Genomic DNA, 23,687 nt, shown 5'->3' with positions numbered 1-23,687 from the left:
CCTAATAACTAACCTAATAACTAATGTTTCATGTGTAACACTCATTTTAGGAGGATAGGAACTGGCTCACTCTACCCCATTATCTATTGCTTAGTTGCCTCATAAGTGGTGCATTGTTGGTATCATTTGTTAAGTTCAGGCCTGTCTTCGGACAGTTGGCTGTAAAACAACAAACATCAATTTCTATAACTTGGAAATTGTCACGATTATGCACTTAAACCATTTCTCGCGTAGTAAAATTGTATTTTTGGGACTTTAAACACTGAAAAATGACACACAGATCCACTATTATAATTATTACAAGCCGGTACACAACACGAACGGCCAATTTCACGACGTAATTAACACAAGAAAACATCATAACATAACCACGTGGTAATCATACTTGGACTCCTGCGACGCCTTTTTGGCCACTATCGATACCTACATTAAGATCTGAGTATTGGAGACGGTCTTGGACAATATCAGTTTAAACATGGTTGCCTCACTTGCGACATGCACCAACGAAGAACAACGTTCTGTCATACGTTTTCTGAGCAGTGACGGTGTGAAACCTATTGAAATCCATCGGCGAATGAAGGTCCAATATGGTGATGCATGTTTATCACAGCAGTAAGTGTATGAGTGGAGTAAAAATTTCAGTAACGGCGTGACTTCTGTGACAGACGCTCCCCGCCCAGGTCAGGCACACCGCGTTGTGACACCAGAGTCCGTTACAGCAGTTGAAGCCATAGTGATGGAAAATGGACGTATAACGGTGGATGCAATAGCCACAAATCTGAACATTAGTCATGGGTCAGCACATCACATTATTCATGACGTGCTTAAGTTTCACGAAGTGTCTGCAAGGTGGGTGCCGTGGCAGCTCGCTCCAGAACTCAAACAGCGACGTTTTGACGCCTGTGAAGAACTTTTGCGGCGCTTTGAAGCAGAAGGTTATGACTTTCTTGCGAGATTCGTTACTGGAGATGAAACCTGGGTACACTACCACCAACCCGAAACAAAGAGAGCAAGCAAAGAATGGCGCCATTCCTCATCACCAAAATCCAAGATGTTCCGGACGCATTCATCTGCAGGGAAATTTATGCTGACTCGCTTTTGGCATGAACGAGGCGTTACCTTACATGTCTAGGGGAACACCATTACCAGTGAGTCATATTCAGATTTGTTAAAAAATCATCTTGGGTCTGGAATCAAATCAAAGCGACATGGACGTCTGACTGCAGGTTTCATTTTGCAACATGACAATGCTCGACCTCATACTGCCCGTGCAATAATTGCAACCATCAATGACCTTCACTTCGATACTCTTCCACATGCGCCATACTCACCAGACCTTGCCCCGAGTGATTGTCACATGTTTGGACCACTCAAAGAGGCAATGGAAGGAAAGATATTTCGTTGTGATGAAGTACACCAGGTGGTGCATGAGTGGATGTGCACACGACCACATGATTTTTTGTTCACTGGAATCCGTGCACTTCTTACGCGCTAGAGGACTAGTGTTGAACGTCAAGGAGATTATGTCGAAAAATGATACATTTGTGTTTCACTTTTGTTCAATAAATTGAATGAAAAAAAATATGGTTTTTGATTTGACTCCCCCTGATATTTCACAAAATCAACAATGAAGAAACATGTGAAGTGGGAAGTGATTTAGTGATGTTGATGGTGGTGGTGATGGTGGTGGTTAGACTGCATCAAATTGGTTTAACATATTCAATGATGGAACCTAAGCCTTGAAGTTCAACCTCTTTCAGGAACACCAGCTATTTTAGAGAAAGAGACAGTATCCGTCTGCTTTTTTAGAAGGAAATGTTCAACATACGTCATGTAGTGAGCTATAATACAGCAATTTATATTGCTGTTTTCGTTTTCTTTTCAATGACCTCTGTCCCATTAAAAGTTAAAATGCTACTTTATCACCTATAATCTTTTGTAGACCTTCCAGTAACTTTAAGTAATACGGTGATCAGTGAGATTGAAATTTCATTTTGTTTTCCAAAGCATGATGTAATAGTTTTGTGTGTTTATTATTTTTGTTTATTTTTTCAACTTTCGTTGTGTTTGTTAATGCAATGAGGAGTTTTTTACTTTTTGTGTAAACAATAATAATTAGGATAATGATGATGATGATAATAATAAAAGTAATAATAATAATAATAATAATAATAATAATAATAATAATAATAACGTGTATATATTAGCTTATGTAAATATCTGATTTAGTAGAGAGTTTTTGTTCCTTCGTCGCCCGCTATACTGCTAACGCTATGTTGACGCCAGTAATGGCGTATTTGTTGACGTATGTTCACCTTCGTAAAACTTCGGAAAGAATCGTATGGAATCGGTGAACGTATTCCTTTAATGTAAGGCTCTATTCTAAGATATTTCCCGCTCCGAGGGCTTATCATGTAGTCTTATGATAGTCAATCAATCGCTCTGTAAATTTTTAATTGATAGCTCAGTGTTTAAGGAAAGCATAGAAAAAACTCAAAATGAAAACCTTGTTTGAAAAGTGAGAAAAAAATACCAACTTCGATGTGATCTGTTCAGAATAGACATTTACACCTTTAAGAGTTATAAGCGGCATTTTTTTTTTTTTTTCACTTAATATGGGGATCAAAGTGAGAGAAATGTTGAGAAAGAGTGGAAACTACTTTTGAAAGTGGTCGCTACTCAAAATCTCTACCGGTTTCCGAGTTAACGGCGATTTAAAGGAGGTTTTTCGCTTGGCAGAGTACTTACGACTCAACACAAAGTTTTCACACCTCTTGGTTCGCTAAACGTGTAACGCTATGTTGAAGTCATTGATGAAAGAGCAAATCAGTGCCATTCACGTCACGTTATTTCATTAGCGGATCATATATCTCTAGACGGATAACGTGTAAATGGACTATGTATGCTGCAGGCCTAATTCGGTGTTAAAAACATGGCATCTCATTTGAGATTTACAACTGTGGATGATCTTCATCCAATTCGGACTTCGTCTTAACTGGATGCATAACTGAAGAGGTAAGTTGGCACCGAGCAGTGGATAGTGTGCTTGAAGTGCGGTCCTAAGGACTTCAAAATCATCCCAAATAAGGAAGTTCCACAATAAACCTAAGGCTATGGTACTTGCCTATGGCCTCTCCTCTGAAGAAGAAAGAAAAAGAAAACTCACGAAGTCGAAGTTCTGGTGGGGGCATCATGAATGATCCATTGTTCCAACATTTTTTTTGCCATAAATAGATGATTACGAGTGTTAAATAGCCTATATGCTAGAAAGCTTTATGATTCCCGTATTGAGAATGCGGAAGTCCTCATTTTCCAACAGATAGAATTTCACCACACTATGCGGCAATTGTACTGACTGTGCTCAACAACCAATATCCAGACAAATAGATAAGCAGAGGAGGTCCCATTCTTTTGTTATCGCGAAGTTCGATTTATCTCTAATGGATCTATTCTTTAGGGGTTATACAGGGTGATTCACGAAGTTTTGCCGCCACTTAGAGAGGGCATTCCCGAGATCAACTGGAACAAAAAATGTAAATAAATAATAGTGTCCGACTTATAGTTGAGTCACTACAGGTTATTGCAAATTTGAAATTAGAGGCAAAATTTGACAATATCACTATGGAAAACACAAAAAATGAATACAGTTCCCACTCTTGTAATTGCTTACTTGTAAACTTCATTCTGTTCATCAACTCTTACTTTTACAAGATATTTTGAAACGTGTCTCCTTCTACCTTCAGACACTTGGTCGCACCCTTGTGAATCGCGCGCGTCCTATTCCCTTACTTATCAGGGCTGTTCCTGATGACTGCTGTGCGTCCATAATGTGCACAATTAATTCCTCACGTGTGTTTACTTTAATTTGGTACACAACATCCTTCATCCACTTTCATAAGAAATAACGAAGGAGTGTCAAAACTGGGGACGTGGCTGGCCAGAAATAAAACCTCCGCGATCATTTAATGGATGTGGGAAATACTAGTTTAAATCTCTCATGGCGAAGGTGAAATATGCAGGCGTCCCATCAAGTTGGAAGTGCATGCGATGTCTCGCTGCAAGAGGAAATTGTCTAATAATTGTGGTAATTCGTTTTGTAGGAAGTGTAGATACAGGTCACCATTTCAGTTTCCGGTTAAAAAGAATTGTGGTCTTATCAGATGATGATACAAAACACCACACCACACATTTACACTAAATCTATGTTGAAAATGTATTTTATCCATGGCTTTAGGTTTAATATTTGCCCATTATTATAAGTTATGTAAGTTACTAATCCCATCCCGTGTGAATTGTGACTCATCAGTCAACATCATACAGCGGTAAAACACTATACCATTTCCGTTTAACCAGGAGCAGAACTCGACATGATGGGCATGATCTTATGGCTCTAAATGTTGCACTTCTTGAAGATGATACGAATACATTTCATTTATATGGAGTGTTCTGAATACATTTGACTGAGTAAAGCCTTGGTTTTTGTGAACCAACACATGCGAGGTGCGAGGCGCGAGACCCGTCTCGCACAAATCCGGAGTACACAAGAGCAAGAGATGGTTTCTATAGTTGCGAGGTGCGCAGACCTCGCATCTCGCACTTATAGAAACCACTCACTTTGTCTTCTATAGTCCGGATTTGCGCGAGGCGGACTTCGCACCTCGTACGTCGCATGCGTCGGTTCAGAAAAACCAAGGTTAAACTCCGAGTCGCTAAGCTATACTACACGTCTTGTTGAAGTTCGAGGATTGCGTTGTACAGCACTGATAATGTTTTGACCTTCTGCTACATCAAGTTGTTGATGTATTCCATTTGGTATACGAATCCTGGGGAGAGAACTGTTTGCCTTAGTGTGTTAAATGTTCGACTGATAGTTTTAGAATTCGGATTTCTACGATTAGGATAACGGCTATGATATTCGGCCGCAGCAGGTGTTTTTATTGGTTATTTTACAACGCTTTATAAACTGCTAAGGTTATCTACAGTAGTGTCTGAATGAGTTGAAAGTGATGTCAGCGAAAGGAGTCCAGGGTCCAGCGTCGAAAGTTACCTGTCATTTGATCCTAAATGGGTTGAGGAAAAACTCCGGAAAAAACCGGAACCAGGTAACTTGTCCCAACCAGGACTTGAACCCGGGCCCGCTCGTTCCACGGGTGCAGCAGGTGTTGTATTTCCCCCGCATACGCCATAAATAAATACCAAATGGACTTATTCCTCAGTTTTAAATTTTACAACTTCTTGAGACATCTATCAAGCTCTTAACTCTACAATGTATGGCCGTCAACTGAACATGCGACAAATGATTTTCCGTGCATTAAAGTAAGAACATGCGCTAACATTTGAGAGCTCTATTCACACCAATACGTTTAGAAAGTCGATGATTATTCCTTAATTATGTGTGGTAGGAAAAAACTTTATTAAATTTCGAGGAATATCACTTCTGTTGACGTACAACATTTTGTCCAGTATTGTTTTGAGAAGATTAACTCCGTATGTAGATGAAATTATTGGGGATCATAAGTGTGGTTTTAGGCGTAATAGATCGACTACTGATCACATTTTTTATATTCGAAAGATATTGGATAAAAATGGGAGTATAAGGGTACAGTACATAAGTTATTCCTAGATTTTAAAAAGACATATGACTCGGTTAAGAGAGAAGTTTTAGATAACATTATTATTAAATTTGGTATTCCCAAGAAACTAGTTCGATTAATTAAATGTGCCTCAATGAAACTTACAGTAGAGTCCGTATAGGCCAGTTTCTGTCTGATGCTTTTCCAATTCACTGCGGCCTAAAGCAAGGAGATGCACTATCACCTTTACCTTTTAACTTCGCTCTAAAATATGCCATTAGGAAAGTTCAGAATAGGAGAGAGGGTTACATCAGCTTCTTGTCTATGCGGATGACTTGAATATGTTAGGAGAAAATCCACAAAGGATTAGGGTAAACACGTAAATTTTAATTGAAGCAAGTAAAGCGATGGGTTTGGAAGTAAACCCCGAAAAGACGAAGTATGTGATTTTGTCTCGTGACCAGAATATTGTACGAAATGGAAATATAAAATTGGAGATTTATTCTTCGAAGGGGTGGAAAAATTCAAATATCTTGGAGCATAAGAAATATAAATGACACTCGGGAGGAAATTAAACGTAGGATAAAAATATGGGAAATGCCTGTTATTATTCGGTTCAGAAGCTTTTGTCATCAAGTTTGCTGTCAAAAAAACTGAAAGTTAGAATTTATAAAACAGTTATATTACCGGTTGCTCTGTATGGTTGTGAAACTAACTTTGAGAGCGGAATAGAGATTAAGTGTGTTTGAGAATAAACTTTTTAGGAAAATATTTGGGGCTAAGAAGGATGAAGCTACAGTAGAATGGAGAAAGTTACACAACGCAGAACTACACGCATTGTATTCTTCACCTAACATACATAATTAAGAGCATTAAATCCAGTCGTTTGAGATGGGCAGGGCATGTAACACGTATGGGCGAATCCAGAAATGCATATAGAGTGTTGGTTGGGAGACCAGAGGGAAAAAGATCTTTCGGGAGGCCGAGACGTAGATGGGAAGATAATATTAAAATGGATTTGAGGGAGGTGGGATATGATGATAGAGAGGGATTAATCTTGCACAGGATAGGGACCGATGGCGGGCCTGTGGGTTCCTTAAAAGCCATTTGTAAATAAGTAAGGAAAAATCTTTATTAGGAAAATATGTTCCAAACCACTTCAGGAAAGTGCTCCATTAGTGGCAGTGAAACTCCGTATATAAAAGACATTCAACAAAAATCCAGTACTTTGCTCATAAGCGCTCTAGAATAAGAGCAACCATAGAAGCAATATTACTAACATCGATATCCTTATCTGAATGTGATCTGAGGTGGAATTATTTATTTTTAATGTCTGTAGAACTGTGAATGGTAAACACACTGAGTTACACTACCGCTATGTCTTTGGTTCAGCGTCCAGGCGGACCGGGTTGGATTCTCTACTTGATCGTGGTGGAACTTTTGCAATACAGTCCACTTCCTTGTAGACCGCCGATGCTGATATAGGATTTAAGGTAAAATCAGAGGATATAATATATAACCAATGTTAAAAGTTAATCATTTTGAAGTACCCTTATATCGTAAAGTACTTAACTATCTCTATAAAAGTTCCACTTCTCTTTCTTTATCTTAAAAATACCTAGCGCTTATTTAAAATGTGTATTATGTGAATATACAGGGTGAAATTGAAATAACCCTGCAGAATTGCAGAGCGAATTGGTCATATTGAGTATAAAAAAATGCATAATACAATATCGGTGGGAAGTTTATGGATTTAAAAATCGGAAACGTTTAGCGTCGTCGTTGTGGATAATTACTATTCATAGGTTCTTGATTTCTATCAATGTTCATAGGGAGTGTTATAAAGAATTTTTTATTTCCTTTGACGTATTTCGATAAAATGGACAGTTTTCGTGTAAATTAAATAAAAATTATTGTGTGAATAACAAGACCATACGTGGCATCGCTGATCAGCTGTTCTCGACTTTCTTTCGATACGGTTAGGGGATAATTTTGATAGTCGAATGTCTTCTGCCAATATTTCGTGAATATCCAGTAGAGGTGGGTGTTTGAATCTTCCGATCTTAAGTGAAGCTTGTATTGCTAGTCAACTCAGTGTGTCGCAATACTGAGATTTTCTAATTCGGACATGGTTTAATTTACGGAGAGACGAAATACAACTCGCGTGCCGCTCATCAATTGTATGCAGAAATGTTTCCGGTAGGATAGTACTCAGTGCAGAGATATTCATCGCTGTCAGCCAGCGGATCCGTGACAAGGGCAACGAAAATCCAACATTTCGCAGTCGGGGTCGACACCTATCTGATGAAATTGTTGACAGGGAAGAAGAGATTTTAAATTTGGTCGAGAAGAACCCGGGCCGACGCAGTGGCTTGATTGTGCAGTACGTAACCTGTTGCTTACTTACTTCTGACGTTGACTGAGTTCAATGCCTCCGTATGGAATTTTGGACATTGCGACGTTGCCAGCGAGTTTAAACTTGGGATGCAATTATTTAATTAGCCGTGCACTTAATCGCAAAATATGTAGTATATTTTTTTGTTTATTTTCATGTAATCTATTCCTCTTTTCAATGTGCAGGCTTGTATCACTTCCACCCTGTATGTACTTTAGTTATGATTTTCATTGCAACCGGCTGCTTTTTAAGAATAATGAAATTGCATTAATGTTCATGCACAACAAAATTTTTACCCAAATAAGCTCAGAAATCGGTGTAGTACTGCAGATAAGCTGTAAAAGTGTCATGCTTTTTCTTTCTTAGTTTCTAAGGGAAAGGTATACAGGTTGTTAAAAAAATGTATCCAATATTTTAGGAGGTGCTAGTATGCATAAAAACAAGAAAATAATATCTAATAAACATGGGTCCTATAACACATACTTTCTGAGATCTGTACACTTGTTCATAGGAGATGCTCAATGTAACGTCCATTCATGGCAGTGCATTCTTCTGCCCTTCGGCGTAAACAATCACTCACTCTTTGAAATTGACCTGGTTGTTCTTGATAACCGAAAGTATAAGGAATTTAGGTTTGGGGAACGAGCAGGCCAAGGTGTGAAGTCTTCCTAATCAATCCAGCGGTCCCGAAATATCAGCGTCAGGTGTTCACGCTCATTGCGGAAAAAAAATTTGCTGATGTGCCATCATGCATGAACCACATCTGCAGTCATTGCTGACATGGTACATACTCCTGCAAGGTAGGCAGTACGTTAATAAGAAAGTCCTGATAACAAGCCCCAGTTAATCTATGTTGTAGCACGTATGGCCCTTAATCTATCGCTAAGAATGTCTGCTCATACGTTGATTGAGAATCGGTGCTGATGCCTTGTTTTTTCAACTGTATGGAAATTTTCTTCAGTCCACACATGCTAATTACGAAAATTCACAACATCTTCTCTGCTGAACCTCGCTCATATCGGCAACCAAACTTTTGTTTTCAATATTCCTTGCAACGTATCAGTATTCCATGCCAGGGGTGTCAGCTACGGTATGATTATCTGGTAGCCTGCTGGATTGTAGGGCAGAAAAATGCATTCCCATAAATGGACGTCACACTGAGCACCTTCTATGAGCAAGTGTTCAGATCTCAGAAAGTATATGTTGTATGACCCATGTTTATTAGACTTTTTTAATTGTTTTGATGCATACTATAATCTCCTAAAAATTGAATCCTTTTTTTAACATCCTGTATATGTTTGAAATTTTGAACTTCGACAAAATTGATAACTAAAGTAACTTAAATATTAGGAAAACTTTCATTTTTTAAAAACACAAAACACTAAACTTTTTTTAAAATTCACAACTCATTGTGACATTACAGTCTTCTACAAAACTGCAGTTTTATGAAACAAACATTCAGCTACAAAACACGCCGAATTGCTACCTTTTCTGCCAAATGGTTTGAAAGATTTTAATTTTTTTTTTTGCAAGAGTGCGGGATGAGAAAGCAAATAGTTTGAAATATAAACAACCGAAATTTCAGGAGAGTCTACATTACGCGACATGCACTATCTAGATGTTGAATGGTATGAGCGGTTTATGGAAACCGGTGGTGTAGGAAAGGCGTCAGGTCCAGGTAGACCCAATGTAAGCCTCCTAAGCTCAGGTTGCAGCAGTACTGGACGCTTTGCCACAAAGTCGATTTTTCGTGCATCACGAGAATTGCTAATAGCACAATAAACCAATCACAAATTTTTTGTAAACGTCTTAACCTGTACCGATACAAAGTGCAAATTCTGAAGGAATTTAAAGCAGGATGCAAGGGAAAATCATTAATTTTGCCGTGGATATGTTGAACGGAATAGACCAACACAAGAATTTCTTGCAAATAGTGCTGTTTTTTTTATAAAGTGGCATTTTTTGGCCACCCGGTCACCAGATTTAACTCCGCTAGATTTTTTATGTGGGTTTATGGTCTACAAAAGGTCCACAAACTCCCGTAAGGATCTTCAGTACGTGAAAGAGTCAGAGATAGAGTATAAAAAAACACAAAAATGTGTTTAAAGAAACTTGGACCGAAATTAATGATCAATTACACATCATCAGAGAAAGAAGAGTTTAGCCACTGGCGTAGCTCAGTCGGCTTGTCTGCTGATGCGGGGTTACTTTCGGGCGCGGGTTTGATTCCCGCTTGGGCTTATTACCTGGTTGGTTTTTTTCCTAGATTTTCTTCAACAGTAAGGCAAATATCAGGTAATCTATGGCGAATCCTCGGCCTCATCTTACAAAATATCGTCACCAATCCCATTTTTATTTAGATAACCTCGCAGTTAATACAGCGTCGTTATATAACCAAGTAGAAAAGGAACAAGAGGCGAGTATGTGGAAATTTGTGTAACTAAAATCTCAACATATTATATTATTAATGCTACTAAGAAATCGGGAAAAAAATGTGTTAATTGCTTTCAACGTTACTGCTGTGTATTTTTGTTACATTATTTTATGCGCAGTGCACTGTCTATTCCTACGGTACAAGAAATTGATAATTTTTGCTGTTGGATATGCTTATTCATTAGATATTAGATATTCACAATATTTAATGCAACTGTCCGATTTTGTAAATATGTACTAAGAATAATTTAAACTGTTAAGTATAGAAGCAGTGTCCGTTGTGCCTGGGATATTAGGTCAGGAAAATTACAGGAATTCACATCTTCTTGATAATGGGGGAGGGGGAAAGAAAAAAGAAAACAGAATTGTTAAAAATAGCACTTGGTCAGAATGTAACGTTTTTTGTTTTACTCTAAACACGACAATGTTTGCACATTACGCTCTCTTCTTCCCACAGCAGTTAATTCCTCTAAGCAGATAAAAAAGTGTTGAAATGTCGCGTTGGTCGTAAAACTAGGAGCCATTCTTGCAACAACAAACGACGTAGAAAACGGTCGTCATCAAGTTGTGTACATTACAATTACCGGCCTGGAATTAATGTCATGTTCATGAAATATTCATTCGCTTGTGCTGGTTTCTACGACAAAACGACAAGCAGTAGATGTTCATATTGCAGGAATTTGAATTCATGATTTATTTCGTTTTATGTGAATAACGTTTTACTTATTAATAAATACGGCGAGTGAAGAGTGATTCAAAAGGTGTTTGTGTAATGCTATGTGATGAAATGTAACGTTGTGTAGAATAAAGAATGTAAATAAACAAGTCCGATACTTGAAAAAATTCCCAGAATAATTACAGTTGCAGTATTCTGATATACGGTGTCAATTACCTTTTTTTTTGCCTCTCCATATATCATAACCAGGACAAGGGATTGGAGCACTATAAAGTAATAATGAAACATTGTATGCTTAGCTCAGGTTTAGTGAAGTTGAACCTAGCCACAGCACTGATCAAGCAGTAGTACAAATCAGTCAATGAAAATTACACGCACCTTGTTAAAAAATTCTTTAAGAATAAATAAACGCAATAGTTAAAAAAAATATCACGGCATATATACAAAATACAAATTTCATTTGAACGAAATAAACATTTGGACTTCGGAAAAGGTAGTAACAAACTAGCGAATTTTCTCATCAAGTTGGCGACTGAACCAGATTATAAACGTAAATGAGTTGGAGACATTGATTGCAGGCACTGTGCATGCGTAGTAAATACCGTACCTGCATAAATAACAACTAAACAATGTAGCTGTGTTAAAGTGTGCCAATCTGCAGTTCTCGCACATTTACTTGCAGAGATATGCCGAAAAATAAAATAAGTACAGTGTGTGAATTACTTAAGCATCCGACTGTTAAAAAAAGTGGTGAAAGTTAGTTCACATTTTGGATATTTGTCTGATATCATTGTTGCATTCCAAGACTCTGGACTACAGTTTTTTTATTTGGTTATTTAACGACGCTGTATCAACTACGAGGTTATTTAGCGTCGATGAGATTAATGATAGCGAGATGGTATTTGGCGAGATGAGGCAGAGGATTCGCCGTAGATTTCCTGGCATTCACCTAACTGTTGAGGAAAACCTCGGAAAAAATACAACCAGGTAATCAGCCCTAGCGGGACTCGAACCAGCGCCCGAGCGCAACTGCAGACCGGCAGACAAGCGCCTTAACCGACTGAGCCACGCCGGTGGCTTGGACTACAGTTAATTGGTTAAATAAACAGAATGGGAACATTGTAAACAAACTGAATGCAATACAACATACTTATAAATAGCTTTTAAGGAACTCTGAGGTTCATTGCCGTATCACATAAGCCAGCCATCGATCCCTATCCTGAGCAAGATTAATCCTGTCCATAGCATCATATCCCACCTCCCTCAAATCAATTTTTACATTACCCTCGCAGCTACATCTCTGCCTCCTCTCAGGTTTCTTCCCATCAGGTCTTCCAACTAACACTCTATATGGATTTCTGGATTCACACATACGTGCTACACGCCTTGCCCATCTCAAACGTCTGGATTTAATATTCCTAATTTTGTTAGGAGACGAATACAATGCGTGCAATTTTGCGTTGTGTAACTTTCTTCATTCTCCTGTAACTTCATCCCTCTTAGCTGCAAATAATTTTCTAAGCACCTTATTCTCGAACACCTTCAACCTCTGTTCGTCTTTCAACGTGAGAGTCCAAGTTTTACAACAATAAAGAACAATCGGTAATACAACTCTTTTATAAATTCTAACTTTCAGCTTTTTTGAGAGCAGACTGGATGAGAAAAGCTTGTCACTCAATAATAGCAGGCATTTCCTATATTTATTCTGTGTTTAATTTCCTCTCTAGTTTCATTTATATTTTGTTACTATTGCTCCAAGGTATTTGAATTTTTCCACTTTTTCAAAGAATAAATTTCCAATTTTTATATTTCCATTTCGTACTATGTTCTGGTCACTAAATAATTAATCATATACTTTGTTTTTTCGGGATTTACCTTCAAATCTATCTCCTTACTTGTTTCAAATAAAATTCCCATGTTTTTCCTAATAGTTTGTGGATTTTCTCCTAACATATTCCTAACGTCATATTCTAGCGCAAAGTTAAAAAATAAAAGTTACAGTGCATTTCTTTTCTTTAGCCCTGAATTGGTAAAGCCTCAAACAGAAAATGGCTGACACGGACTCTGCTGTATGTTTCACCGAGACACATTTTAATTAATCGAATTAATTGGGAATACAAAATTCAATAAGGATATTACATAAAACTTTTCTCTTAACCGAGTCATGTATATTTTTGAAATCTATGAATAACTGATATACCGTGCCCCTATACTTCCATTTTTCTTCAGTATCTGTACAATACAAAAAAATCCGATCAATAGTCGATCTGTTACGCCTAAAACCACATAGGCCTAGATGATCCTCAAGATCCTCAATAATTTCTTCTACGAGTACATAATGGTGTTAATCTTCACAAAAGATTATTGGACAAAATTGTGTATGATGTCAATAAAAGTGATATTCCTCGAAATTACTACAGATATTCTTTTCCTCCTCCTTAAAGAAAGGTACAATTACGGACTTCTTGCATTGTTCTTGTACAATATCCATTTGCCAAATCCAAAGTACAAGCTTATAGATTTTACTAGACAATACGTTTCCAATCTTGCATTAATTGTGCTGGAATTTGATCGATACTTGGAGACTTGTACTTTTTCAGCTTTTCTATAGTAATTTCGACCTTCAGAAGAGTGAGGGTTCGGGTATAAATGTTTGTATTTGAATATCGTCCCGATCATTTGTATTTGGTCTATTTACATTTAGTACTTGCCCAAAATAGTTTTTCCATTTCTTCAGGATGGAATGAGAGTCTGCAAGCAAGTCACAATTCTCATCCTTGATCACGTTTACCCTTGCCTGATATCCCTTCTTAAATTCCTTTATGCCTTTATGTTTTTATTTTTACCATATTTGTTTCTACCTCATTCAGTTTTCCTTCAAGTAATTTCTCTTTTTGTTCCCAAGTGTACGACTTGCTTCCCGTCTTTCATTGAAATAATTACCTCTATTCACCTGGACTGGGTCCTGTATGAATTTTAATTTTACCTGATTCATTCTTTCTACTGCCATACAGCAATCTTCATCAAACCACGGTTTCTTTTTCTTAGTTTCATAATAACCTATGCCCTGCTCTGCTGCAATTTTCATATTTTCGCACACGCTTTTAGAAATTAATTCCTTCTCAATTTCGTCGCAACTTCCTAAAGCTGCAAACCGATTTGAAATTTGGACATGATAATGTTGCTTAGTTTTCTCTTCTTTTAATTTCGGAATATTGAATACCCTAATATTAACTTGTTTCTCTACTCTTTTAGCTACTGATTGTCTTTCTCTTAATTTTCCAATTGTCAACTAATGGTCAAAATCACAGTCTGCCCCTCTGAAGCAAGGAATGTCTGTTAACTTATACTAGTATGTCTTCGTCGTTCCGGAACAGATTTCCGAAACCATTTTTCCCAATCAGATAGTCCCAGTTATGCATTATCCCAATGATCATTTCTCCAAAAATATTTGTACCAAAGGCAATTTTCCCTACCCAATATTCCCTCTGTTAAGTTATCCATTTTACAAGTACATATTGTAGTGAGTATCCATGGTAATGCTATTTTGGTGTAGTGTAATACAAAATTCCAGTATAATTTTGGCACAGATTATAATTTCACCTGCAGGAGTAAAGAAATTACTCCTTAATGGACACATACAGTATACTATAGACGAGACACAAAAATGACAAACATTATTGCTATTGTTCTCGAAGACAGGAATGCAGAGCTACTGGAATTATTACACAAGGGGTTGGAGAACAAATTAACATATTAAAAGAAAGTATTCATTCTCATGCTCCAAACCAAGAAAAAGGTCAGTGCAGAATTAGTGGCTCAACGAATGAAAAGAATTGCAACTGAACACTCAGAAATGCCTCCTGTACAAATTCTTTGTACAGAACTTCTAAGAGTTGAATCGGAATTTTAAGCCAGCTACAGATCGAAAATCTGAAGATATCTTTATGTCGTGGTTAGAGGAGGGAACTGCTTACAAAACCAATTAATTTACAAGATTTAGGAGAATTCCCAAACTGTTATAAGATGACAGTAGCTGGTGACAACTTTCTCAATACAAAGAAGATAACAGATCCTTGCATTACCTAAGATCCATTGGCCACAACTTCTGTTAGTAACTGATCATCTTTCTTTTTTAAGTAAACAATTTCGAAAAAATTTATGTTGTTTGAATTTTTTTGGAATGCAAATGCAAATGGCTTTTGGGAAAAGTGGCCAGTTTAAGAATTGGGAAATTGAGTCTTGGGGAATTGCAGTTTGGGAAAAAGACATTGGGAAAAATTGTCACTGGGAATTACAGACTGGGAAAAATGTACGGGAATCATCTTCGTTTATGTATCAAGATGTGATCTGCAACATCACTTTGGAAATATAGTATCTGACAAAATGAGTAGTATTGAAAAAAAAATCATTGGGTTGTGTACATTTAGTAAAATTTCAAATGTGTTATCGAACACACATCCTGATGACGTCATTGATAGTATAGATTCAAGTAACGGGCCTAATTTCAAGTATGCTCCAAATATGTTAGCGACATATAACGCAGTTTTTTTTAAGTATAAGTAAGTCCAGTGAAAGAAGGTGTCATTCTCAATAGACAATTTGAAATTTATGTTTATTGTGTATTGTAACAATTCAAATCAGAATTAAGAAGTTTTATGTTAGTTTATTCACACATCAAAATTGTCTAAGGAACATATTAAATATTATAGAAAATTCTTTGTATATCCAAATAAATCATAAACATTATTGGTATACACTTATTCATTTGTCTATTCACCAGAGACCATGGTAACTAGTGTTTTAGGTTATTGGAATTTCTTATCTTAGTGGCTAAAATAGGGTGATCATTTTATTAGTAATGGATGAGTTTGGTAACTTTAAGTGTTAAACATTTAATAACTGTTAAGACAATAGAAATGGATGCTCAACATAGTCATTTAACCATAAGATGACATGTTTAGGACGATTGGTATAGTTGAAAATGGCGGAACAAAGTTGATGCAGCGAGGATTCTGAATATTGTAAAATACATAATATAAAGAATGTGGAGTTGATATCGAGAATTTGGCAATCTAGAAGGGCGACACTCAGATGATCCGATAATTACAACAGCCGTACAATATAAATTTCTGTGCCTAAGAACCTTGAGAAAAAGGCCTTCAACTGTTAACATACCCAGGTAGTTATAATTAAATTGACGATGTTGAGCGTGGCACAGCACTAACTGTAATGATCGTAAGAGTGGGAAACCTCGTGGATATGCTAATTAAGCAATGCGCTCACGAATTATGTAAAAAAATTAGTTCCAAGTCTTGTCACCAGGTGAAAAGTGGCGCTCTAAGCAGTGAGAACGTGGTATGGGCACAGGAAAAAGGTAGGAAAAATTAAACACATGATAACGGTGTTTCTGGCACATTTATTGGGAACTATGGTTACAAACACTGTTCAACATGGCCTCCCACCTCAGCAAGATGTTACATCCGCAACACGGCTTGATCGACAGTTTCTCGCAGCATATCTGCTGAAGTCAGAGCGACATGTCGTTGTATGTTAGCCTTTAAATCAGCCAGAGACCGGATATGTCCCTGATATACACGAGCTTTCATTATCCCCACAACTAGAAGTCACGTGGGTTTAGGTAGGGGTATATTGAAGGCCATGTGCCTGGAAATTGCCTAGAGATGATGCGGTCGTTACTGAAAGTTTCTCACAGAAAATCTTTCACCTGGCGTGCGATATGTGGTGTTGCTCCACCTTGCATGAAAATAATGCTATGGTCACAGTTGCGTTCTTGTAAAGCTGGAGTCACATGTTGCACAAGCAGATCCCTTTAACGTGCAAATGTCACTACACCTAACACGTCCGCAGGGTGTCATCTTCTCAAAGAAAAGCGAACCAAGAATGAAGTAGCTTGTGAAACCACACCAAACAGTAATGTAAGCTGAGCGCAGTGGTTGTTCCTGCACAATATATAGAGGAGTTTAACCCAATATGCGACAGTTATGTATATTTCTGCACCGTCGAGAGTAAAATGCGCTTCGTTAGTCCGCAGAATATTCCGCGGCCACATGCTATTCACTTTCAAGCGTGGCAAAAACCGACGGGAAAAGTCACGGCGTTGTAGAATATCTTGGGATTTCAATTGCTGCACAGTATGAATTTTATAGGGACACCAGTGTAAAATATTCCGTAAAATCTTATGACAATTTACGTGACATAGCTCGAGCATGGTTGCAGAATTTGAGGCATGTACTGTAAGGTCAGCTACAGCTATAGAAACGTCAACAACTTCCATGGGGATGGGCCGTCGTCATCGCCCTGGTGCGGCACCTGATTCACATGTTCCTCTAATTTCTTCATGTTTTTTAAACCATTAATTGACATGGGACCGCTTCTCAGATGTTTGTGTCGCCGATATGCCCACAATGCTGTCATTCTGGTAAAACAACTTCACTAGCAGTGAACAGTCTCTCTTCTCAATATCCATTGCATTTCACACGGAAATGTTCAACCTTCCTAACAAAATTTTCAACGAACATTCACTTAACAAAAGGAATCATCAACACGCGTCACCAAGCAACAGGGAACTGACACAACGCAATGCCATCGGAAGAACAGTGACTAACGAGAAAGACAGGCTAGGCGCGACGTCACATTCTTAGTCATAACATGGCCAACATTGAACAAGTTTATATATAAATGCACGTTTAACATGAGTTTAATATAGCAATTCCTTTGTTTTTTGTTTGAACTTTGAACATGGCGATTGTCAAGATATGCCATGACTATACCACGATAATCACGTTACTCCGATTCGTGCAGAACCCTATCTTTCTCGTTAGCCACGCGGAAGAACACACTGACGTCAGAGTTAAGGCAATTGCACAGCGCCAAATTTTCACCTAGTGGCAAGACTTAGAACTTATTAGTTTTTGGCATAATTCGCGAACGCATTGCTTAATTAGCATATCTACTTGTTTCACACTCTTGTGATCATTACAGTCCGTGCTGTGCCACTCTGAACACCGTCAGTTTAATTATAACCACCTGATATTAAGGAATGCGTTGCATAACGTTGGGAATGCGGTTGTGTCAACCAGACTGTTAGGAACAGATTGCACGAAAGAGACCATAATGTCCTTCGCCCATTGAGGTGTCCAGTTATTCGACGTGGAAATCGAGGTGTGTCTCTGTGTGTCATTATTTCTCTCTAGACCATGACAGAAGTTCTTTGGAATGTATGAATCCCATGTATATATCCATGTATATATCCTGGTTGTCTCCATATGCATATTCTTCTGGAATATGGATGTAGACTGATGCGTGATTCATCGGTAAAGAAAACCTGACTCCATAGAAAATAGAGCGAGAATGAAATTAATATTTTGTAACTATTAATACTGATTAAAGTCTCCTATAATTTATTAAATCTCTTTCGTTTTTTATAATTAATAAGTAAGCATATACATATATATATATGTATATGCTTACTTATTAATTATATTACTTTGCAAATACCGCTGTGCTGCTAATATAAATCCTTGTGAATAAGTTGAATTGTTTGTTTATGTTTCAATGAAGAAGGTGCTTTGATGGAAATCTAGACTGTGTACTTTCCTATAAGTCATAATAATTAAATATATTTAATATTCGAAAATATACTATGGTAATTCCATTTTATCCACAAGTAAGTCCACACCTATGGAGTAACGGTCAGCGCGTTGGCCGCGAAATCAGTTGGCCCGGTTTCGAATCCCGGTCGGGGCAAGTTACCTGGTTGAGATTTTTTCCGGAGTTTTCCCTCAACCCAACACGAGCAAATGCTGGGTGACTTTCGGTGCTGGACCCCGGACTCATTTCACAGGCATTATCACCTTCATTTCATTCAGACACTATATGAGTTAAGATGTTGATACAGCGTCGTAAAAAACAATAAAAAATACACAAGTAATTTAAGAGACGGCGAAGGCCGCACTGCTGTCAAATGATCTGCTTTTATAATAGAGATTATTTTCTTTTGAAAGTCAGAAATATTGTCGATATTATAATATTTCCATTGAACAGATTGTTTTATTTCATAGTGCTATTGATTTTAGACAAATAATCTAGTTAGAATCGCAATATAAGCGGCTATTATATTTTTATTCCTCTTGCCCATTTTAAATACAGATTTTTCATAACCAATATCATCATTATTATAGTCGTTAAGGTTTTGTTCCATTTTGAAACCGTTGCGCTCACGAAGTAACATAAACTTTTCATGTTTTTCTAGGATGAGATACATCTCGTCGTCCTCTTGGTTGGCACTGTGAAATAATTTTACATTTTCATGTGTCTGCCATCTTTATAATATATGTGCTTATCACTGTTGTTTCCTTTTGTTAATAATTCATTTAATGAACGTATCTTAAATTTTTCCCGAACGTGTATACAGGGTGGAAGTGAAATAACCTCTGCTGATTTGCAGAGCAAATAGTGCATGTTATATGCAAAAAGAAAGTGCGATACCATATTGGTGGAAAGTTTATAGTTTTCTTAAATATATATATATATATATATATATATATATATATATATATATATATATATATTTCAAAATTTTGGCACACTCTATTCGGTAACTATTGCGAGTAGGGTCGTGGCTTTTGTCCATATCGATAAAAAAATATAATAAAGAATCATTTATCCTTCTGACATATTTCAACAGCGGGGAGTCGTAACGAAAGAGGGAGACACGCGTACGAGATAGACCTGAGCTCGTTGACCTCTTACATCTTTATTACTAGAAGAAAGATTGCTGTGTTAGCGGCGATGTTGCCAGACTGCTGAAACTTCCAACTTGATTTTCTAATTAACCGTGCATTTAATTACAAAACGTAATAAAAGTTTTCTATTTCTTTAAGTGTACTCTATCGCCCCTTTCAATCTGCAGGATTACTCCACTTCCACCTTGTATTGCGTATAGATCCTCGTGGTTATGTTCAGCCATGTAGGCCTATTTAAGAAACATCATCTCCGCTGATTCGATTCTACTTTATTTACTCTAGTTCAATTTCTATAAGCTTAGTCATCACCACGTACTAAAACCTTTTAAAAAGATGATTCTCCTGATCTCATTTTTAAGAGTAATTTGAACCTATTTAATCACCACCAGTTAGAAAGAAATAAAATATGCAATTGCACAAAATAAACAGTCGCAAAATCTTATTCATCCACTTGAAGTACCGGTACTGAAACTTTTGATTAAAAATATACATTCGTAAAAATATTGTCGCAATTATATTGGCTGCTTGAAGATGGACCAGAAACTGTGCTACATAAAGGTTAGTAACAAGGAAGTAAATCCAGGTACTGAATTAATACCACGAATAATTCTACACTTATTATATTCGTGCTTAAGGTTTTATTGCTCTTTAAACTTATGGATAAGACTGTGACTATAATATAGCATTGCTAATGTTATTTAAGAGTTTGGTAATTATACACCGTAAATTTGGATTCTGATAAATAAATATAAGTAGAAGTAATCTGAAATATTTTTAACTTTATTGATATGACGTTGTACCAACGCAGGTTAGAATATCCACAAGGAATATAAACCAATTGCTAACAAGAGAGCGGGTGGGAAATATCGGTGGCCACGTTGCTAGGTGACGGATTTATCTCATTTCTAGCACGGGTAGTCGACGTCACAATCTCATCTGGTTGTCTGGATTGACTTCGTGGACGTACGTTGCCCATTACCATGGCAATATTTCACTTACTAACTGAGAATCCCAGCCTTGAAAGACACGCCATTTACATAGCTGGCTTTCGATTACGGATTCAGTGTCTTTCATTTCTGGACGAACTAAATTAGGGAACGGAGTGAAGACTGTAAATATCATTTTACGCCAGTTTATTTCAGAGTTACGTCATAACAAATCATTCACTAACAATCACTGAATTATGTGTACACATATATGATCAATTAAATTAATACTTAACTATAGTCATTACCTACTTGATAAGTTCTTTCAATATGATTAAAGTTTACGATAGAATTTTATGGAATTCTGTACTTTTTTTTTCGGATGGCTATTATCTTTAAGTATTTTCTCTCTTGAAAACTAATTTTATATCAACTATTTAACGATACTATATCAAATACGAATTTATCTAGTATCGATATTATTGGAAAGATTCGTATTGAAGTTGTATGAGTCTAGGACCAGGATTTATATGCACAAACAAGTATGAAATATACAAAATAAAATAAGAAATATGCAACGACTTGCAAATATTCTCATGGAGGCAGATAAAACGTTAATTTTTTTCTTCAACCATATCAATAATGTCAGAATAAGTACTTATAAAAATTTTGACCCCTCGAGCACAATAACGATCGACGTCCAAGAAATAAGTTTGTCTGGGGCCGTTTACAGAAAGAAAACAATTTTACGGAAAGATTTATTGGAACAGATATAGCAATTTTGTTGAGCTATTCTTCAACATATTCCCCACCGGAATTGAGATATTTATCATATCGTGGTATCAACTTTTGTATCCCTGTGTCGTACGTCTGCCGCCAGGGATCAGAACCAGTGTGACAGCCATCTGAACCTCTCAGTTGATCCAAACGGTATGAAAAATGTCTCAGTTCTGTTGGGGAATATGTTGAAAATAGCTTAACAATTGCCGTATCTGTTCCAATAAATCTTTCCATGAAATTTTGTTTTCTTTCTATAAACGGCCTCAGGCAAACTTAGTTTCTGGACACCCGTCGTAATTACGCTCGAGTGGTCAAAATTTGTATAAGTACAAAATTTGTATAAGTACTTATTTTGACATTGTTAATATGGTGGAAGAAAAAAAAACTTTTCTACCTGCCCCTATGAGAATATTTGCTTGTGAACTACCAAGGAAGCTTTATGCTGCCGGACTAAAGTGTCCGCATGATCGTTGAAAATCCGGAGGTGACAGCAATATATAATCCACATACTGTTAACGTTTGAAGTAGACATTGAAATGGGAAATCGAACAAGTCATGTCAGTAGAATAATTTATTAAAATAACAAAATAAATCGTTTACTCTACTAACTTAATTTGCTGGTGTTAGGCTTTTAAAAGTGCCGGACTATGGTAGGTTGCCATATCCAGTCGTGAGACGTAAAAAGCAGGCTACATCTGCAGAGTGGTCATTCTCGAATCACTTTGGCTAAATGGATTGAAGGTCTGTTTACATTACCATTACCTGAACCTGAAAAGTGTTCTGGTTAGAACTGCACTGCTGGATTAATTAATTATCTAGCGGTGTTGTGTCTGCTTAGGTTAATAATGCGTGCGCTGCGGACATCTGTTAGTTCTCTAGTGCAAATAGTACGTTATTAGCGCTGACCGCTGACACCGCAACAAGTGTTAAGCCAGCTACGAACAATTGTGCGATCTTGGTGGCAAATCTGTAGAAAGATCACCGCTCTAGCTTTTATTGTTGTATTGTTGTTATGCCCGGTGGCAACACTTCTCTTTGAATACAGGTCTCAAATGTATCAGACATTTCCTGCTCGATGTAGTTTAAAATAAATAAGAAAAAGACGGGCGTTATGAACGTGTCATATACTTTCTAACTACACTTTTGCGTGCTTTATAATTTCAATTTTTTTACATGTTTAAATGATGTTACTTTTTAGAGTTTATTACTTAGAAGAGAAACCAATATAATAATTTGATGTGAAACAAAATAACGAGATAAAATATCGTTTTGTGATTCTTATACCCGTACAGGCTTAACACAGCGTACTTTGCTTATAATTTACAAAATGTAGTCTACTGCATGCAATTAATTTTCGGGGAAGCACGTTTGCGGTAATTTTCTACAAACGTAACCTTTTTGCGTCAAAAGGCAACCCGTTTGCAGCGTGGTTCTGCTAGTTTCAAGGCCATGTTTGCGGCAAGATTCAGCAACACGTGGTGACTGACTTAGGGGTGTGTTTTTACACTCAATCACATGACAGAGGCGTTCGTCGGCAATAACGTATGCATTGCTTCACTTATTTGTGCAACAAAACTTAATATTGCCATTTTTTAAACAGTTCACTTTGCCAAATTTATAATTTTCGGCAATTAAACACTTACTTCTTCTTTTGATTTCAATAACCCTGTCAATTTTTACGTCCATGTTGCTGTAGAAAACGTTCGTGAGTAGATGTAGGTACTGAAACAGACAAATGAGCATTACGATATCAGTGGTGCCAACTTTAATTTGTAAGCTTAGTTCAGAAATATCAACATTCTTTTTATCGATAGTTTGTGTTATTTTTTGCGTTAAGCGAACATTACGATATCAGTGGTGCCAACTTTAATTTATAAGCTTACTTCAGAAATATTACCATTCTTTTTTTTTTTATGGATAGTTTAAGTGTTATTCTTTGCGTTAAGCGAACATTTCGATATCATATAACATGTTTGTCTCAGCTAGCAGTGCATAATAACTGCGGATTCCCGGCCAACAAGTCACTAAGCTGAGTGCGCTCCTAGAATAATGGCAGTTGACATTGGATACACGTCAACATATATATGCCTAACTTGGAGTCAGGCCACAAAGGGGAACATAGAAGGAGGAAAGTTC

This window comes from Periplaneta americana, chromosome 8 (assembly GCF_040183065.1).
Source record: "Periplaneta americana isolate PAMFEO1 chromosome 8, P.americana_PAMFEO1_priV1, whole genome shotgun sequence".
NCBI lineage: Eukaryota > Metazoa > Arthropoda > Insecta > Blattodea > Blattidae > Periplaneta > Periplaneta americana.
The sequence above is the reverse complement of the archived record's forward strand: the minus strand, read 5'-3'. Positions refer to the sequence as shown.